The sequence below is a fragment of the Pinus tabuliformis genome, chromosome 3_2 (genome assembly GCF_031772625.1).
Source record: "Pinus tabuliformis cultivar Carrire ecotype Pingquan chromosome 3_2, CPIR1, whole genome shotgun sequence".
Lineage (NCBI taxonomy): Eukaryota > Viridiplantae > Streptophyta > Pinopsida > Pinales > Pinaceae > Pinus > Pinus tabuliformis.
In genome coordinates, this window is record NC_142302.1 from 887237028 (window position 1) to 887259269 (window position 22242).

Below are 22242 nucleotides of genomic sequence, written 5' to 3' on the forward strand. Positions count from 1 at the left end.
TTGACCCAAGGCCCTACTCCATAGAGGAAGGCCTCCAAGTAGTAAAAGAAGAAGTGATGGGAGCTGACCGAGTAGCACAAAGGGCCATACCGCGGGCCAACTGCAATCTGTAACAATGGCTATGATCGGGATGAGCAATAAGACAATTAATGCTCCTCTTTGATTGATAATAATTTTTGATATCCTATAACATGCCTCCCTTTCAATGAGGAATTTATTTATGTAATATCTTTTTGGGCCACAGATCCATTCACGACTGATACAACAAGTCGACCTGATAGCTGAATCTAGGAGATAGATATGTTTGTTGTAATGTAGCTTCTTGCTCCCCTCTCCAGATAAATAAGGGAAAGAAAGACTTAGAAAAGGTTCAGAAATTCTAGAGAAAACACTACATGTTGTTTGGAGATTGTATCTCTTTGTAATATAGATATTTTCAGAATATCAAGGAAACAATGGTGATTCCCTCTTCAAATATTATAGTATGTGTTCCCCTTGTCAAACTCATTTTTATGTTCATGCTTCTTCCCTGAATTCATGTAAGTATAGTTGCTAGATTTGTTTCAAGCTCCCCCATAGATTCATTAGTATCTACATGTTTAATGCAAATGCCTATAATAGTTTCACAGATTCATTTGTCTTAACATTGTTTATGTGTATTCCTGTGTGGACTATTGAAATTAGATCTTTAAATCTGCAACACATGAATCATAGCTTTCAACTCCTCCTTCATTCATTATTTCTGCTTGTAACTCAAATAAGCATAGGAATCCTTAAAGCCTCAAGCTCTATGTGTTGAGTGTAGAACGCTTGAAGCCTTATGCTCTATTTCATGAGTTTCTCCTCCTCTTGGCCCTCTCTCATCTACTCTGCAAAATCTTATTTAGTTGTAAGCTCTTGAAACACTCGACATCCTCTATTTTTATGCTTATTTATGAGATCTGAACCTGTGAAGAAGTACCATAAATCCATGTTTCATTTCTTTGGATTAATGAACCAATCCATTTCCTATATATATATATATATATATATATATATATATATATATATATATATATATATATATATATATGTATGTATCTATAGAACATAAGTGTTGTCTCTAGTTCTTGTAAATCATTTGAGAGACACCAATCTAGATGTGCCCAGGCACTGGTCTTGTACGCAATCCAAGGTTGTCTCTGGGAGATACAACAGTACCAATATGATCCATTAATACAAATAATCAATGTAAAATTTACATAGCAGGGAAAGGGGGTTAGCATATATGTTGTGTGTGACAGAGAATACAATGATTAAGGCTTGAGAAATTTGACAAACAAATGTGCAACATCCTTTGCATTAGACCATCCATGCACTTCAGCCTCGACAATATCATAGTTCTTGTGAAAATTTTCCAAAGAGGGTATTTGCCAAAACATTAAATCAACACCACATCTTCATGAGAATTTGTCCAACCTTAATATCACAGAAAGAAACATGGGGCAACAAGAATTCGGTTTAAAGGTCTCACTTACTCTTTTATGGGAAAAACATGATCTCCATCCCTCAACTTCAAAGAAGGGCATAAATATCCACTTCCATCTCCCAAATAAATCAATTGTTTTTTATCATTTGGTTCCACTTCCAAGGAATTTTGCATCATCTCATCTATTATTGCTCCTTACAACATAGATCATTATCACCATGCAATATTTCTAAAACAATGATTTGAACCCAAAGAAGAAAAGTGAGATGAATGATATGTTATAGATCTGACCTGAAAATATATGAAAACACAAATATACCCAAGAAATAACAAGATCTGAATATAGAAATGCTTCTTTATTGATAAACCCTTAAGGTAGGGAAACACCATACATTCACTCTTTAAGGAAGGAGAACACTCCACAAGCCATATGCATGTTCATAGAATATTCCTTGACACCTCTCAATGGGGAGTCTCTAGCCTCTATATAGGTCTCATACATACAATACCATGGGTCATTACCATGGTTCCCTCAATGCCATCTATCTAATACAATGGGCTTATTACATTATTGCTAACTACTTGTGGTCCCTTACATGATACGAGTTAACCACTTTATTTATTACTATGGCCCATCCCATTATTACATTATTCCCTTGGGTACCTTCCTCTATACCCCATACTATCCCCCTTAGGTATATTACATTCCACCCCCCTTAAACATGTTTCGTCCCCAAAACATAAGAAGAACACAAATAATAAGATCTACTCAAAAGAGTAGTCCACTGGTACCATGCACAAGTATCTAGCCATCCAAGAGAAAGGTGAATCCTCGATCTAGCTGGTGCCTCGCTTGCTTGAGGTGGAAGTTGATCCTGGTGGCTCTTCTGTGTTGATGTGTAGTAGGTGGACCATCACCCCTCTCTGTTTGTCATGCGGGGTTTGTTGTCCTTGTGGCTAATTTGTTGCCATCGTGTTGGTTGTTTTCTTGCGGGGTGATGTGGGTGTTGATATGTTGAAGTTTTAGCCAACGGTGTATCTTTCTTTAATTCACCACCTAAAGGAGCTTTATTGGCATCTAGTACATGTTGTGGTGTCTGCTGTTGTTACTTATCTTCCAATATTACTTCAACCACAAATTCCTCATCTGATGTATCCGTACCTGTAACATTTTCTGTTTCAGGTCCCTTGGACTCTACCGGTTTTTCTCGTACCTGGTTTGATGTTTGTGTTTGGTTGTCAACCATCAAGGGCTCATCATCTGATGTGTCAGTCCCTGGAACATCTTCTGCTTCAACCTCCGTGGACTCTACCTGTTTATTGATGGAAATATCTTGTAATGTAATTTTCTTCTTTTTATACTAGAGCTTCAGGAATTTCTTCTACACATTAATATTGATAGTACCCACAGATTCCATCCAAGGGTATCCCAAAACAACATCCACATTAGCCATATATGAAGCATAAAAATCACAATGCAACACATACTTATCCATAGAAAGCTTCAAATCTTTATAAACTTGAACATCCTCATTATCAACCTGTGTGTTTTCAATGTGTTTTGCTGGGACTTGCAATTTTTTTGCCAAATTAACATTGATAAAATTATGCTTGTAGCTAGGATTTATAGACACAATGATCTTCTCTTTTTGAATACATCCATGAACCTGCAATAAGGAGATACCAGTAGAAAATAACCCCTTACATGTCTCATTCTCCTGTTTTCTAGTATGAGACCATTTTTCTAAAAGGATTTCTTCTATTTTTTCATGAGGAAGTCGCAACACTAAATTGTCAAGTGAGTACCACCATTTAGCAGCCTCATATTTTATATTAAATAGTAGGCAACTTGTCCAAAATTGTTTGCGTCGAGACTTGTGATATTTTATAAATTCTTCAATAGTAGGACCATTATCTTTTCCTGTAAAAATAAGATCTTTGCTAGACCATTTGTCCAAAAATAGTTTTTCTATTTCATCAGCACTACATAACTTCAAAAACTCAATGTCAAGTGATTTCCACCATATATTAGCCTCATCTTTCAAATAATACCCTATGGTGTCCTTCCAAAAGAATGGCCTTGCACACTTCTAATTCTGTATAAATTTTTCAATAGTCAGTCCATCATTTTTTCCTGTAAAAAGCTTACTATTATAAGCTATGAAGAGGGTTTTGGAAACAAATCGCTTACTTGGAAAAAATTTGAAATGGCCATAATTCAGTCAATATTGCCTAGAATCCCTATTATGACCTATTTTCAGAAATGGAATAACCATTTTGCATCTTCCCATGTGATAGAAATCCTGATCTAGGCACTGAAATTTCAGATTCGCATTGCAATTGTCCCACCGTCACAAAAAATTTCTGAAAAAAGAGCTGATTTTAAATCAGCGATATCTCCCTCATTCAGACTTCGATTCGACTGATTTTTTTTTTGAAATAGGATATTTTTTCACAAAGAACCTAGATATGCAATTATATTATTCAAAATTTTTCCCAGAACATACAGATCTGATATGCAAACTCGTCGCCCTGAAAAATGTCTACAACACAACTGATTTTTAAATCAACGATATCTCCCTCATCCGGACTCCAATTCGACCGATTTTTTTTTTCAAACTGGGTATTTTTTCACAAAAAATGAAACCTATAATTAGATTATATAGATTTTGCACCAGAACGTACATATCTGATCTGCAAACTCGCCGCCCCAAAAAGTTCCTACAAAAAATAAAAATAAAAATAAAAATATTCCGCTTTGCGCAAGAAAGTGCTCCAATACCAATTGTTATAGATCTGACCTGAAAATATATGAAAATACAAATATACCCAAGAAATAACAAGATTTGATATAGAAATGCTTCTTTATTGATCAAACCCTTAAGTTAGGGAAACACCTTTCATTCACTCCTTAAGGAGAACACTCCACAAGCCATATGCCTGTTCATAGAATATTCCTTGACACCTCTCAATGGGGAGTCTCTAGCCTCTATATAGGTCTCATACATAAAATACTATGGGTCATTACCATGGTTCCGTCAATACCATCTATCTAATACAATGGGCTTATTACATTATTGCTAACTACTTGTGGTCCCTTACATGATACAGGTTAACCACTTTATTTATTACTATGGCCCATCCCATTATTACATTATTCCCTTGGGTACCTTCCTCTGTACCCCATACTATCCCCCCTAGGTATACTACATGATCCATCAACTCTTTGGGTGTTTATGTGTGTTAGCACTCCGTAAACCCATTTAGGTTGAGGGAAGGGATCCCAGAGGTAACTACAAACCACTTGTAAGCTAGAATCTAGCCCTTCTAGCTTTAGAGAGGGCTCCCTCTATATGGTTTCTTAGTTAATTAATTCGCTGAGTATTTCGTATTTTAGGCTAGTTATGAGGATGAAAAATATAGGTTTAAATTGTTTCTTAAAGGTAGGTGGAAAAGGGAAGATCCACTTCGAAAAGGCTCATTATATTTAATGACTTAAGTGAATAAGGGATGAAGATGATATTTTGAGTAGGGGCAAGATAGGCAGCTTTGTTGATAATTAATAATTTTCGTTGTAGAGAGTGGATGAGTGCAACATCAAAAGGTGACAATAAGAGCATCAAACTATGGATGAATTCAAATTTCCATTAGAATAAAAGGAAACACATAAATGTTCAGTTGATACAAAGCAGAGCACAAAGTGAATTCTGCAAATTCCCTTAGTTGAGCATGAATAATTGTTTTCACACCATGGAAACATAAGAAACACTAATAATAAAGAGAAGATGCATACCAATAGACATCTAACACGAGAATCCTTGGAAAAACACCCTCAGCCTTCTTCTATTCACTTAAAATACTTGAAAATACAGAATACCAATATTCTTTCTTCACACACAGACTAATCCTTTCTACATTGCCTTTCAAGGTCTTAAATAGACTTAGATCATAAAAATATATCATGACCAAATTCACTGTATGAGTTATCTATTTAGAATAGATGGAAACCATAAACTTAATGTTTTTCATAAAAAATAGACATGGCAATTCAAAATAGTGCCTTTGGAAAAATTGAAACTCTTTGCCATCATGCTAAAAATCCTGTTAAAAACAACCAAAATCCTTTGGATGCCTTGGTTCATTCATCTTCTGCTTCGTCAACTCCCTTCAAGCTTATTGGTTTCCTCTACTTAAGCTTATCAGATTCCTCTGCCTTTGGGATGAAAAAGAAGAAACAAAGGCCTCTTTGTGATGCGCCGCACATGTATGACAGTCCCTGTTGGCGTGCTTTAGTACATTTCTTTGTTCTACAACCAAGGGTAAGACCGAGGACTAATACATCATAAATTTAACAATATCATCATTTTTCTGTTGAGTGCCACTTTGAACTGTGCGGGGATGAAACTTTGTGATACGCTTAGTCCCAGTGCTTAGGCATAATTTTTATGACCGGGGTTGTGACTGGGATGGGGGCCGATTCTTTGTAACATTGACACATTGTAAACGGTCCCCATGTGTAATACATGGGACAAAAATGTATATGTGCATGGGCCCAATAAATACCAGAAGTCAGAGATTGACGATTTCATAATGTTGCACTTGGTTACACCCCTCCAAAATTGTGATCTCTAATGAGTGATGTGGCCTGATCCATGTGGAGAGGGAATGAGGGAGAGCCCGCACAAGGTTTTATCATATAAAACCTTTGCTAAACCTTTTCCACCCAACATTTAATTTAAACACATAAATACATATATATATATATATCATGTCGTCGCCCGCCTTTGCAATCTACGATGTGTGATAGCCCTTAGTTAAAAACCCCGACCTTTGGTTATTTAAGCTACTTGTGACCATGGGCTAGCCCCCACATTGGAGCCCCTCAATTGGAATATTTCAATCAGAGGATTTATTTTTGAGTTGCGACATGCCTCAACCTACTATCCCTGATCTGCAACTTGAAGTCATCCTCTGCCATGTGTCATCTTGTGAGTGGTGACATGCGTCAATTTGAATTTCCCCCTTCGGACCCTGAAAATGCCGAATCTGCATTCCATGTGTCCACTATACCGCCACATCATTTCTGACATCATATGCCACATGGAATATCAAAACTAATCACGCACTGCCACGCGTCTCTCTGGAGGAGAGAGAAAAGACCCAAAACTACTATGATTTTCAATAAAATCCTTTGTAAATCTATCTTTGGCCCTCTCGACGCTTTAACACTGAAAGCATTAATTGTATATCACACATTTCACATTGTAATTTGATTAGTATTGACCCTTTGAAAACGCTAATCATCGATATGCAATACGACCTGGTCATCGACTACCGATTAGACCCCGCTGATATTCCACTTCACTGATCTGTTGTTCTGTTTGCGCTATTTATTAGACCTTCAATCACCGATATGTGATATCAGCGATCGCTGATCGGTAATATTCTTTGCACCTCTTCTACTTCTCCTTTAAAAACTCTGATATGGGGGAATCCAAGATTTTACACTTAGGCATTTTTCCTTTATTTTCTGGTTTTGAAAAATAAACTTCAACTTGCTCTAACGTTTGATCTGGAAGTCAGTTTGAAGAACTTGATATATCCTTGGAAAGATGCTTCTGAGAAATTTTTAATGAAAACACTTCCAATGGGATCTGAACCAGACTTCTTATAAAAAAAAAAAAACCTCCCAAACTTTCAGACCTGTCTTGACCACAGAACTTCAAGAACTAAATGGCTCCTTGGACAAGCAAATATTTAGGCTATGACACCTTAGTGATTCATAGGCTAAACTGACCTAAATGAATAGTAAGAGGCCAACACCACTGATTCCTATTATGGGACCCTAACATTGGCTCCAATGGGGATGACATCCTCTAAGTGAGTTGCTAAGAACAAAAATCAGACTAGTAGCCTAACCATCGGGCAATGGAGTCAACATAAAAACTAAAAAAAATAACCAACTAATTGCAAACTCACTGACTAAATCATATAGCTAAATTTTTTTAAAGAAATAATAAATTTGATAGCACCTCACCAAATTCTTCGGTCCTTCTCCTCTGGCTTCAAACCATGATGATAGTTGCATGCTGCTGAAAATATGTACAATCATATGATGTGATCCCTCCAGTGTAGCCAATCAAGTAAATGACTACTTGAATGACTTCTGCTCATACTTCTCATGAGGAGGCAAAAGAAGAAAGAGAATGGAAACTCCAAATTCAACTGATCCTGGAAACCAACATTGATAAAGAGAGCACGCTTCCATAAATTTTGAAACATACTGGCCATGGGATAACAATCCTCTTCCTTCAATGGTTCCAAGAGGCTAGAAAAGGATCTTCAAAAACATAATTGGTTACCTTGACCTTATGATTAGTAAGAGGACTATGTTCTAGAAAAATGGGAACACTCAGTTCATTAATCTCGCTCTCTTCAATTGAGGAAACTACCTTATCCACAACAATGATGTGCACATCCTAGGATTCAGGACAACCTGCACTTCTTCAATAGACTCTTCATTTTATAAATCCGTAGGCAAATATTCATGTGCAAGAGGCTCTAAAAAAACCTCTCCTTTTTCACTGCTCTTCTCTTCTTGATCATTAACATTTTTCTGAATACATTCATCAGGTTCAAGAGGACAATCCTCCTACATTTCTTCATCGATCTCTATTTGATCAGTTTCATCTTCAACTGCAAAAATCGTTGCCTATTGGGAATCTTCATAAATATACGAGCAAAATACCTCTTCTGTTTTCTGTTCTTGACATTGGGATGAAAATTCACAAAGTTCTTCTTTAATTTCATCATCCATACATTCTTCATCACCATAAATATTTTCTAGATATTGGAAGAAGTCTTCAAAACATGCACAACATTTTTCAACCAGAGGAGGGGAGGACAAAATTCCTTAAAATGCTCATAAAAGACTATGTGAAAATCTGTAAGAGAACACAAAATGGCAGCTGGAAAACTTTCATACCAGGATCTAGCTTTGTCTTCTAAGTTTGCCATGAACATTTTCATCAAATAGTCCTCAGGAAACTTAACCCCAAGCTTACACACATGCAAATGAAACTTGAACAGATGTAAAGCAACATCATCTCCTTTGAGATCTTTGAATTTTGGCAAATACGTTTGCTAAGGTTTCCATGAACATTTTCATCAAACAGTCATCAGTGAACTTAACCCCAAGCTTATGCACATGCAAATGAAACTTGAAAAGATGTAAAGCAAGATTGTCTCCTTTGAGATCTTTGAAATTTGGCAAATAAGTATGCCAATCTACATAAGGCATAGGATTTGGAAAACCAAGAATAAGAGATCTTTCCATAGGTGCATACCCAACATTTATTCTTGAACCCATATTGAAAAAATCAACCATAATTAATGACCTTTGTTCTGGATCCTTTGAAATTAGAGTCGCCAGGTGAATGATTCAACCTTTATGTGTATGTTTGTTGTTCACCATCAACAACCAGATTTGAATCTTTGATGATCTTTCCCGGATAAAATGAAACCTTCATTCCCTGACAAAAGCGTCACTATTTTAGCACTTCGTAAACCCCTTTAGGCTGAGGGAAGGGCTTCCAGAGGTAACCAAAAACCACTTGTAAGCTAGAGTCTATCCCTTCTAGCTTTAGAGAGGGCTTTCTCTATATGGTTTCTTAGTCAATTTTTTGGCTGAGTATTTCAGATTTTAGGCTAGTTATCAGGATTAAGAAAATAGGTTTAAGTTGTTGCTTAAAGGTAGGTGGGAAAGGGAATATCCACTTCGAAAAGGCTCATTATATTTAATGATTTAAGTGAATAAGGGATGATGATGATATTTTGAGTAGGGGCAAGATAGGCAGCTTTATTGATAATTAAAAAAATTTCATTGTAGAGAGTGGATGAGTGCAACATCAAAAGGTGACAATAAGAGCATCAAACTACGTATGAATTCAAATTTCCAATAGAAGAAAGGGAAACACATAAATGTTTAGATGATCCAAAGCAAAGCACAAAGTGAATTTTTCAAATTCCCTTAGTTGAGCATGAAGAATTGTTTTCACACCATGGAAACATAAGAAACACTAATAACAGTGAGAAGGCACATACCGATAGACATTTGACACGAGAATACCAAGAAAAACACCCTTGACCTTCTTCTATTCACTTAAAATACTTGAAAATACATTTTCACATAACTCTTCCTTGCAGAATCCAATATTGATAAGCCTTATGGGGTTAGAAAGAGGACTCAGAGGGCTACTGCAAATCACAATTTCAGAACTTAAAGATCCAAAATTACAGAGTTACAATCGTTTCAAGATCGAGCTCCTAAAAACAAGAAAAAGCGATATGAGGAAGTTTGATGGCAAGGATCCGGTAAATTGGATATTGCAGATGGAGCAATATTTTGATTTACATGAGGTGCAATTGTTACAAAAGGTACGTATTGCACCTTTATATTTAGAACCGAATCAATTTTGATGGTATGAAGGGCTTTGTTCTTGTAAACCACTTGTCACATGGTCAATTTTCAAGGAGGAAATGATGGCACATTATGAGGATACAAAGAGAAACACCTTCTTTAGCCAATTGATAAATGTCAAACAAAAGGGTTCAATGGCAGAGCACATTGAGGAATTTCAAAAATTGAATATAAGGGTAAATGATATTCCAGAGAAGCAAAGGGTTGATGTCTTCTTAGGGACTTTAAAGGATAACATTCAACATGAGGTTTGTCTTTGGGAACCTGATTCATTGGAGAAGGCATTCAGGTTGGCAAGAAAAATTGAAAGCGAAATTATGGAAACAAGGAATCCCACCACTCATGGCTATAATTATGGAAGTGTTTTTTCTCCTAGCCTTCCACAACCTACAAGGTTTACACCAAAAAAATTGGAAGAAAAAAGAGATTCAGGGCTTTGTTACAATTGTGATAGAAAATACACTAAAGGTCATAAGTGTGCTGAGAAGAAATTATTTTACATAGATTATGAAGAGGAGGAAGAAAAGGATCAAGAAACATCAAAAGAAGAGGATATACACCAGGAACCAACCCCAGAGAAAGAAGAAATTAATTTGACCATATCTTGTAAAGCATTGGCAAGAATTGCCACTCCTAAAACTCTCAAGATAGAAGGACATATCAAGAAGAAAAAGGTTCAAGAAGTGAAAGATCACATCGAGAAAGAAGAAATGAATCCGACCATATCTTGTAATGCATTGGTTGGAATTACCACTCCTAAAACTATCAAGATAGAAGAACATATCAAGAAGAAAAATGTTCAAGAAGTGAAAGATCACATCGAGCATCAAGAAATGAATCCGACCATATCTTGTAATGCACTGGAAGAAATTACCACTCCTCCAACTCTCACGATAGAAGGACGTATCAAGAAGAAAAAGATTCAAGCAGTGAAAGATCACATCGAGCGTCAACAAAAAGTTCTCCAACTTTTAAAGGATAACAACACTTTGGTGTAGAATCGAATGAAACAACAGGCATATCAACATCACAGTGAAAGAAGTTTTCATGTAGGCGATTGGGTATTTTTACGGCTACATATCAAACAAGCCATTTATGAGAAGGAAATCTTGGCAATACTACATGCACTTAAGAAATGGCGACCCTACCTAATGGGAAGATACTTCAAGGTAAAAATGGATCATCATAGTCTTAAATACTTTTTAGAACAAAGATTATCTTTAGAAGAACAAAAAAAATGGGTCACAAATATGTTGGGTTATGACTTTGAAATCATCTACAAAAAGGGAAGCAAAATGTTGTTGTAGATGCACTCTCAACAAAGGAAGAGGATGTGGAAGCATTGTTTTGTGCTATTTCTATTATCCAACTAGATTTGAGAAATGAAGAAAGGGATGAATGTAAGAAGGACGAAGAAGTGTGGACACTCATTCAAAAGTTGCAAAAGATCCCAGTTCAAACAATATTGCCAAAACTTAACGAGAAAGGAAAAATCATATTGGAACTTGGAGCAGTCATAGAAACAAGAACCCGACAGCTACAAAATCGATCAATTTCAGATTATCTCATCAAGTGGAAGAACTTACCCGTTAAAGGTTCAACATGGGAGGACAAGAATTTTATATAGAAGCATCAAGAACTACTCAAGCGTTGAGGACAACACTTTTTGAAGGAGAGGAACATGTTAGGTCCCTATACTACTAGTGTAATCCCCTATTGTTATTAGTACAACCCCCTTATTATATTGTTGTGCCCATATAGTCCCCATATTGTTATTATTGTGCCCCATAGAAGCCCACTATTGTTATTATTGTGCCCTTACAATATTATTGTTATGTCGACTCTGATTATATTATGACCCCTTAGACTCCTATATATAGAAAGGAGGTCTTATCATTTGTAACATCCAAGAATTGTTCATTTGTGTAATGTAAAACAGGTTGCCCCCTCGAAGAGGCTTATTTTGAAGGCATTGATCTCTCTTTTCTATCTTTTTGTGAACTAGTTTCATAACAGAAAAGGATGAATTATCAATCTCCCCTTCTCATCAATGCTGGATTTGTCTCAATCTCTGTGAAATATTGGAGAACGTATGGGCTTGAAGAATAGTGTTTATGAAGAACATATTAGAATCCCTTACGATTTGAAGATCACATTTGCAACATCACAACAACCAAAGAATGTTTGATTACAATAAATTAATAATTCTTCAATGAAATCTCATAAACTAAAAAGGGGGAGAAAGAGTTATGATATCGCCACTCACCCCATGGAGAAGCCTAAAATTGATTGCTCTTATCATTCCTGGGTACAGAGGATTCGTCTTCAAACTCTGTTCAATGTCGCTTATCATCTTTCTGTGGTCATGCAACTCCCCCATAATTTTATCCTTCACACACAAACCAACTGATATTAATTGCAGAAAAACTCAACAATGCTTCTATATACTAATGGAGAGCACTTTTTGTAAACTTGACCCCTTAAGGATTCTAATGAGTAATTGTTAGGATGAATCAAGCCAAAAGAATAAAAAAATTGGGGACAAGTTGCAGTAATTCCTAAACCAACGAAAACTCAATATTACATTACATAAAGATAAACATATGAATAGTAATTAGTTACCATGAGAGTATTAAATGGAAAAGTGGTGAGAAAAGTTTGGAAGAGAGGTGTGGCTTTGAGTTCTTCATCAGAGACTAACTCACACTGCAAAATGCGACAACTAACATAACCCTAACAAACAAAAACTCACATCAGACGATTAATAATATTTCAATCGTCTAACACAAGATCCGAGGGTCCCAAACAATGTAGAGTTGCAGCTAGGGCAATGGAGATCTTTACTTTCGTTGTCTTTTAGATCCATTTAGTTTTCCTTTTCCTTCTCATTACCACAACACCCTAACTTATGCATCCCTATCAACAATGAGTAGTTGGAAGCCCCACAACTCTCTGATCGGGTTTGTTTTCCCCAAGTTCCAGTGATATGTTCAACAAATATCACCTAGTAATTTCCCCGTGTTCAGAACTTATTTCATTTCATTTTAGAAACTAGAAAGAACATGAAATGAACTGTCACAATTCTTAATCACTAGCAACACCCAGATTTTTCCTTTTTTTTCTGGATATTGGCACTTGTTATTCATTAATAGTGCATGAAGTGTCTGAATCACTGATAATAGATGCCTACTAAAAATAAGATTCATTTCAATAAGTTCCAGGTGGAGCCCATATAGGAATGCCCTGAAATTTGAACTTCGACTGGTTATAGTAGATTCCCAACAATCTAAATCAAACTGGGCATGCACTAATTGTTATACTCCACAACCTAAATTGACCCTGGACCTTCCCAACAATATAGACCAGAAAAGCCCACTTGACACATAAATAAATGTACTCAAGGCAAACAATGGGCCAAGATTGGATTCAAGATATGTGCACAATCTGTAAATAATTCTTCCCTTTCACTGTTCCACTTTCCGTTGTACGTTTCTCACTACTCTATGCATTTTGAAAGAGACAATCATGCATGCTTTTGTTGGATTTTTCCCAATGAAGTTCATGAAAAGTAGCTTTATCTTAAATTTTGGGGTCATGTGGAGTTGAATGCTTTTACCCAAAATAAAAAATAAAAAATAAGAAGTTGAGTTAACTTCAGATCACACCACAAAAAGAAAAACCACCATCATTAAACATTGCCTTCCTTCCTCAATCGTCTCCATGACTATAATAGTTACTTCCTTACAATCAACATAGCATCCAACTTTCTCAATGCTGGAAGATTCATGTGGATGTCGGACCAAGGCCTGGGTGTCATAATCTATATATAAATAGAATTCCTATCAGTCTACAATACTGGAATGCTCATAAGCTATCATGTAAATGGATTAATCTAGTGGTATTCATTTATTTTAATAATTTAAGTGAGATAGAAACGAAAAACAAATTAAAAACACTATTTTAATTTACAAAAACCCCACACAACTATATCCATTCACAAAGTTGTCATCCCACATATTAATCCAACAAAGTACATGTTATGCTATCATTACATCAAGAGAGACCCCCTACTAAACAATGCAAATATGGAAAAAACATGCTAAACTATCATTGCATCAAAACAACCTTCCTCCAACCCAAACAATGTACTCAAAGTACAGGACATCTAAATCATATATCTAGTGTTTCACAATCTTTTCTATGTTAATCAAATGATCTAATCATTGAGTTTTTATGCCCATTACCTCAATTCTCCCTCCATTTGAATAATTCTACCTTGCTGGAACAAGCTCGACCATGCAATTAGCAAGGGAAAGAAGTTAATCCATCTCTTTGCACCATTTGGTCTTCCTCTCCTCTGGCAATGGCTCAAGCCTCCACAGTTCCCCAAACACATAAGTTGTCAAAGAAATTTTTTAATCCAAACTATATTACCATTAGGGGATCCATTATGATGTAACCTAAGATCTCTAGGAAATTTTAATAATTTTAATAGTCATGTCCTGAAACAAATATGTGCAGTCATATGGGTTGAATTAAAACGCAGAACATAAAATTTCCATAATAAAATAGATATTAATGGGAAAAAAAACGTAAAATATTGGTAATGGCATTAGACAATGCCAAGGCTATGCTAACTCCTTTGCTTCCACGAGACATATCTTCTCCAAGCAGCAACTTTGCAAATCTCTTCCTCATCATATCTACATTGGCCCACTACATATGTCACCCACTCTTATCATCTACACCACATTTACAATGTACATGATTTCGATAATCCAATAATTCTTCATGCAAATGATATTCCCGTTGTCTTCTTAGGGACCATCTAGTGGAAAATGGGTCGAAGAGATATTTATTAGAAGAGAACTTGGAGTCATCTTCCCCAACAGATAAGTAATATGTACAAAAGCCATCAACTCGTGTCATGGTACTCCCACTGACCAAACTCCATCTCTTGAACACGCCATCCACCATTCCCATGCCCATCATTGTCCTTAAACAAAGGTGAGTCATGCAATTTCACTAAGATATGTCAAACCAAAATCAAATATCCTTGAAACATACATTCTAATTGATGAAAACTACTATGGTTTCTCAATTCTTTATACCAAATTTATATATATAGTGAATTATCATAATGTGGTCACTAACATATAAATCAGAGCTAATGCTAAACTAAACAATGGCATCAAATGAGCTGAGAGTTTAGAGAGATCTTTACTTTCATAATATTCTAGATCCATGTAGTTTTCTTTTTCCTTCTCCTTATCACAACACCCTAACTTATGCATCCTTATCAATAATGAGTAGTTGGAAGCCCCACAACTCTCTGATTTGGTCTGTTTTCCCCAAGTGCCAGTGATATGTTTAGCAAATATCACCTAGTAATTTCCCTGTGTTCAAAATTTATTACATATCAATTTAGAAACCGTAAAGAACATGAAATGAACTGCTACAATTCTTAATCACTGGCAGCACCCACATTTTTCCTGTTTCTGGATATTGCCACTTGTTATTCATTAATAGTGCACGAAGGGACTAAATCACGGACAATAGATGCCTCAAGTCAAGTGGTACATGATGTATCAAGTTTCCGGATCAAAGGCTTCTGGATAATGCAAGAGAGCTGAATCAGGAGGAGGTCTTATATTAAGAGGCATCGAACAATAGACTTGGTTAAATCTGGCAAAAAATTGTTGTACTGTCTCCCCTGGTTGTCTTTTCAGCTAGTTATACTCTTCTAGAATCAAGAAAGGGTTCTGTCTGACCACCCACTTGTTGAGGAAAACTTTGACGAACTGCTGGAAATCTGAGATGCTCGCATTAGGCAGGGTTTTGAACCAACTCTTGACTTTTCCTTGCAAAGAAAGAGCAAAAGCCTAATACTGACATCCTCTTCATCAACTTCATAAAGGTCAAGAAAAGACTCAAAATTCAGTACATGTCTCTCAACAGTGATGTTGTCGCATTCACCATCAAATCTTGGTAGATATAGGTAATGATTTTTAGGGAAAGCATGGGATATAGGAGGTAAAATCAGAGGCTTGTATCTATCTGGAATTTTACAAGGTATAGAAGTATTATTCTTGATCTCTTGAGGTTCATCAGTTTGAAACGGTCATCATAAGATTCAAAAGAAGGGTCTTGATCAAGATCAAAGGCATGCGAACATTTTGTATTCACAATCTTCAAAGGGAAAGAATCAAATGCAGGTCTAGGATATTTTCTCAAATACAATATACTTTGTAAAGCCTTCTTGACATTCTCGGGAAAAGAGAAGAAATAATTTATAACAAAGAACATAATGTCTTGGATGAAATTCCAACTTGAATACTTGATCTTTCCATATTGTCCTTTCATGTTTCTGCTGGTCAGGTTCATCCTCCAGTGGAGTCTTTGGATCTGATCTCGAAACTGATTTAGAGTCGCTAGGTGAATGATTTTAGCCTTCCGGTGTCTGATCATTGTCCACCGTCAACAATCAGATCTAAACTTGGTACATTGTGCGTTATCTGGCTGGTTCACTAGAAATTTCTTAGATTCTTTGAAACTTTTACATCATTCCATTTTCAGGGTTTATTTTTGGAAGTCGGAGGAGAGTGCCCTTGAGAAGAAGGGAAGACATTTTTCAGATGGCTTGGATGTTGACAAAGTATATTTTTGTAATCCATAGGTAGCGTAAAAGTCAGGCCATTCTAGTGAAGAAGGATTTTATCTAATAATGCATTAGTGAAATTTACTTCAACACATATGCGGGCGAATGTAAATATACCCTTATCCAGCTTGATTGTGTCTACCTTAATGAAACAACTGATAGAGTTTCCCACTTCGGCTAAAATATTAGGATGAAGTAGATGAAGGGGAATATTTGGGAGCCTAACCCAAATGGACATGGGGAAAGATGACATAGAAATATAAAATGTGCCCTCATACAAAGCCCAGCTTGACCCCAAAACCAGGGACATTCATCAAAAGCTCTATCATAGTCTTGAAAATTCTTAAATTTCACCATAAAGAAACATTTTGATCAAAAGAAAATCTACATTCGGTGTTCAAGTTTGAACTACCCAGTTCTGTTAAAATTGGCAACTAGGGCCAAACTCCATGTGGGTCATCTTATTTATGGCAGCTGATATTTTTATTGGATCCCTCTCATCGAGAGGTGTAGGATTGATCTAAAGATCATCCAATTCTGATAAGTATTCATGGAGTTATGAATTTATTTGTGTTATAAGACTAATTGTCAAGTCGGCTAGCAACTTATGTAGGATTAAGAAGCCCAAAGGTCATGTCTATTCAAGTTTTAGTATAAATATAGAGGACTTGAAGTCATTTTGCAACACACATACACTCTAAAGGTGATCTCCTCCTCTCCACGTCTCTGGGTTTTGGTGAAGGAGAGACACTAAAAGTGTACGCTGGTCTTGTATGGTGCCCTAGCTGCAGAGTAGCAGATGAAGCCCTAGCTGCAGCATGATGATCCTAGCAGCAAAGATGGAGGCCCTAATATGCTGTGCAAGAAGCCCTTATACAGACAACTAATATGCTGTCCAAGAGGCCCTTATACATTGTCATGAAGGAGCCTTTAATACGCTGCCTGTAGAAGCCTAAACGTAGATCAATAGAGACTTGTTCACGCAGTAGCAATGAGACCTAATACACTGGTCTTTGAGACACTAATACGCACAGCAAGAAGACCTAATATGCTGGTCATTGAAGACATCTAAACACAGTCTATACGCAGTTAATGGAGACACTCACTTACTGTCATGAAAACTCTTATACGCTTCACCGTTAGTTACAGGTAGGCTGTGTGGTAGGCCGCAGGCCATACCACCACAGCAAACACTTGCGTGGGTCTATTTTGGGGTTGTATTGTGCCCTAATCTTGAGTGTTGAAGTAGAGGGATCACACTAAGGTGAGCCGCAGGGATTGAAGGCTGTTTGAGGACTGTTCTGGGATTGTTTGAGGGCTGTTGCAGCATGCTAAAGTGCCCTAACTAGGGACAGTCAAGGGAAATGTGGGACAACAGATTTGGAGGCCTATTTAAGTGCTGCTTTCAAACCCTATAAGGCAGCACATCATTGAAGATCAGTATGAAGGCTATCCGCAGCAAATAGGTGGACTATGGAGTATGTTTAGGATGCAGTAGCTCTCAGGTCTCGTGCCCTAACCAGAGATCATATTTTCCAAGATATGCTTCAGTCCTAATAGCATATATAAGTTGTTGGATGTGTAACCTTGACATGATCAGTGAAGCAGTAAGGAAAGCTTCAGTATGTTGAGTAATTGGTTGAACTGTTATAGGCCTATCATCTGCTACTTTGTGTTATCTTCATGGTGAAGATCTCAGAGGTCTGATCTTCTATCTTGGCAAGTCAAAGTGTTGACTTCAAATGTATATGTACTATCTCTCTCTCTCTGCTGAATTATTGAAGAACATAAAAAAATAATTGTTTAAGGGTTTCCCCACATTCGGGTTTGTCCCTGGCTGGCGCCACATCTTGTGTCTCTTATCTTGGCTTGTCTTCTGTGATTTATATTTATGTTCTATCAGCAGTTTACTTTAATACTGATGTGATTGCTAATCTGGAAAAGACATTAAGCTAACTATGAAAATTGAAATAAATTGCTCTAGCATAGAACATACCTAATCTTAACAAATTCCTAAGTTCAATTGTCGATGGCCAAAACCCATTGAATCAACAAATAACAGCACGTGGCCCAAAATCCATGCTAGAATCATAAGAGATGGAGTGATCTATTTTAATAGATGGGATATTGTTCACTTGATCCACAATGAAAGCATACCCTGAGAGATATTTATGTGTCAAAGGATTGGGCCCTAGCTTGAGGGAATCCTTAAAGGACTTGTACTTAGAAGCAGAATGTGCCCTGAATGCCTCACCCCCGCCTATGGCACCATCATTTGAGATTGCAACAAGAGAGATAGAAGAATCCTTGGTAATGCCATAACCACTAAATAAATGCCCCTCTTGAAGTTTTCGTCTTCCGTGAAGAAGCCACTTAAAACCAACAATGATTCCTATCCGTTCTTGATGTCAGGAAGCAAGTGTAGATAACAAATCTATTTCTTTCATCTTGATGTAGAGAGTCCCACCAATGAAATGCCTGACAAAGACTAGAAATTGCAAGATATATGGAGCTGTAATTTCATTTTGGGATATCTCGGGAGATAAGTCCTTTAGAAATGGTTTCCCCTGCTTTACTAGATCTGGAGGTAGATTTGGTTTATGCAAACCCTCCTTTGGAGGATGGATCCATAGGCCTAGAACAATAGTCGTTGCCATGTTAAAAACCCTATAATTTTCAAATCTTAGAGAGAAATCAGTTCCATCGCTATCAAATTCATCTGTACTAGGGGTGATAACCTTGACATGCAAAGGGGTGTTGTCGATGGAGCTCAAAGATTGACGCCTTGTCCTAATGTGCTAAATACTCCCTGGTGACGGTGTGTTGATCATCATTCTGATCAATCTCATGTCTAAATATTCTGCCTTAACAGTCACAATCCCACCTTCGATCTTGCAGGCCATGGTACACAACTGTAGAGCTAAAACCCTAGTTTGCAGTAAAGTTGCAGAGTCGATTAGGTGTGTATATATCAAGTTTCTCTCCCTTTTTTTGTTTAGCTAGACAAAATGAATTTTGAACTTTGAATTGGCAACCTTCAAACAAGAAGTTCCTTAATAATACATTCTCTAAAATTAGTATCATACAACATGTAATTTTCTTATCTTTTTAATGAAAACTACGCTTTTTCCGAGGGAAAAAAAGTACATTCTCTAAAACACTTTTTTCTTGTAAGCTTGGCAGGACTACATCTTCATTATGTCCAATATATCACCGCGATCGAGGCAAGGAATTGAACTGGTGACTTCACTAGATGCAAATTTTATTGCGTCATATACCCATTTTAGAATGAGAACTGTTTAAAATAGGTAAACAAAACCATTAAAAGGAACTTGTTGGAGGGTTTGTGATACTAGGACGAGTATTTCCATTGATTGATAATGAGTCCATTATTTTTACAAAGGATGAGAGCCTTAGTGGTGATAGCGGGGTGGTTATTACGATGAATTAAGATTGTGTCTGATGTTTTTAAAATGAATGAGATCTTACATATTGGTTTGCACAAGGTCAAGTTTTTTCAACAAAAGGGGATAACATCAATCATTATTTATCTCATAAAGGTGAGAGTGGGACAAGTCTTGTCAAAGGTTGAGACATAATCTATTTTCCATAGGTTGTTACCATTTATGAATTTTTAGTTGCAAGGAGGTTGGTAATAGATACTCTTCTTGTTCAGTGGAGGGTTTTTTCTACCAAGGTTTGTGAAGGTGCTCATGGATAGAAGGAGGCCATGGTTTCTCAACACTTTTTTGGTGTTGGTGGTGGTAATACAATTTGGTATTCAAGATCCATGCAAAGGGATTCATGAAACATTTATATTCAAAGTGTTTGATGCAATGCCTATATGAAAAATATATGCCAATTTAGCTTGCTCTCAAGGATACTAACAAGGCACTAGTTTCTAATGCCACAATAATATTTTAGCCAATAATAAACACTTTCTAGGAAAATCCTTTATCTATGGGTAACTTCTATTGATTTTGTGGTGGATATCAAGCCAAAATTGGAGCTACCACAAGGAATTCATGTGGCTCAACGTTTTCTCTATGAAGGAAAACAACTTGAGGATCAAAAATCCATTCTATATCTATTTCACGGTAAATATTCAACTCTCGTTTTGGTGCTATGGTTGTGTGGAGGAATGCCTATTTTTAGGGGTCCTCCAACCTCCAAACCTATGTCTTCTAAAGATGTGGTTAGGAAAAAAAATAGTCCAATTTAACACATTAATCCCCTCTTTTGTTGGTGCACATATAGTGGACAGAGATGAAGAGGAGAAAAGTGGAGATCTGAGCATGAAAGATCCCCCCATCTACATTCAATGTTTAAAATCGATGTGGTTTTTGCACATTTAGTGGGTATTCACCTACTTCATTGGCTTTGTACCAATGGACCCACTCAACTTGGACGAACAATTGGGAGGTCTTCCATTATTCCAAAGGTTTTTGTATTGGTTAGTTCTATAATCATGATAATCATAAGAAAGTGTTTGAGGAGGGTCCATGTTTTTTGGTAGGAGTAAAATTTTTAATAAACCCTTGGTTTACATAATTTAATTCTAACTCTATGTCAATTATTAGAATGTCAATTTGATTTTTCCTCCCCATTTGGCCATTACATTTCTAGTATTTATCAATTTTATATTTAACAGTGGGAATACTTTGGATACCTACATAAAATCATGTCTTGAGAGAGTTATGGTGAGATTGAGAGAGCGGTGGTGAGATTGTGCACATAAAGCTAGTGTTTATGTTGAGACAAACCTTACTAAATGTCTTTATAAAATCATTCTCGAATTAAAAAACAATAATAATAAATAAATAAAGTCAAGTATTCAATTAGGAGAACATAACAATTTGGTGTTAGATCTATTTACGTACATGATATCTAAAAGATACTTGTCTCCATGTATAAGATCATCCTTCAAGAAAAAAGAGACCAACTGAACATAAAAAATTTGAAATTTTCTAGAATAATTGGTGTTGGATAATGACTATGATTAGAATGAGGCCATTTAGTAACAAGAAGCCCTAAATGGGGATCCAAAAAAATGACACCAAATGAAAATAAACAAATTTGAAATATTTTGGAATAATTGGTGTTGGATTATGAGTATGATTAAAATGAGGCAAATTAGCAACAATGAGCACTAATTGGGAATCCCAATCCTTCCTAATGGGATAAAGTAGAAGATTTGAATCTAGAACTTCATTCGTTGAGGGAGGTAGTTGTACTTAAAGCCCCTCTATGTGGAATAAAGAGACTTCATGAAACATGTATATATCTTATTCCAATAAGGAATTGATTCATTACATTGACTCCTTCATAAAATGTGATTTTTCATTTACAATGGAGAAGCTATTATAATCTTTTTTTGTTTGTAAAAAAAGAGCTATTATAATCTCCTTTTTGTTTGAAAAATAAAATAAAAAAATTGAGAACAAGAGTGACTTAACTAAAAGTATGTATAATACTATTTTCCCAAACTTTTTCATTTACTAAATAAAAAATGCCATAAACATGTCAATAACTTATATCATTAAAATATTTTACAATAAGAAAAAATAAAAAGTCATTATTATTATATCTTCTCCTCACATAATAATTGAGTAACTACAATAACAATATTAATTTACC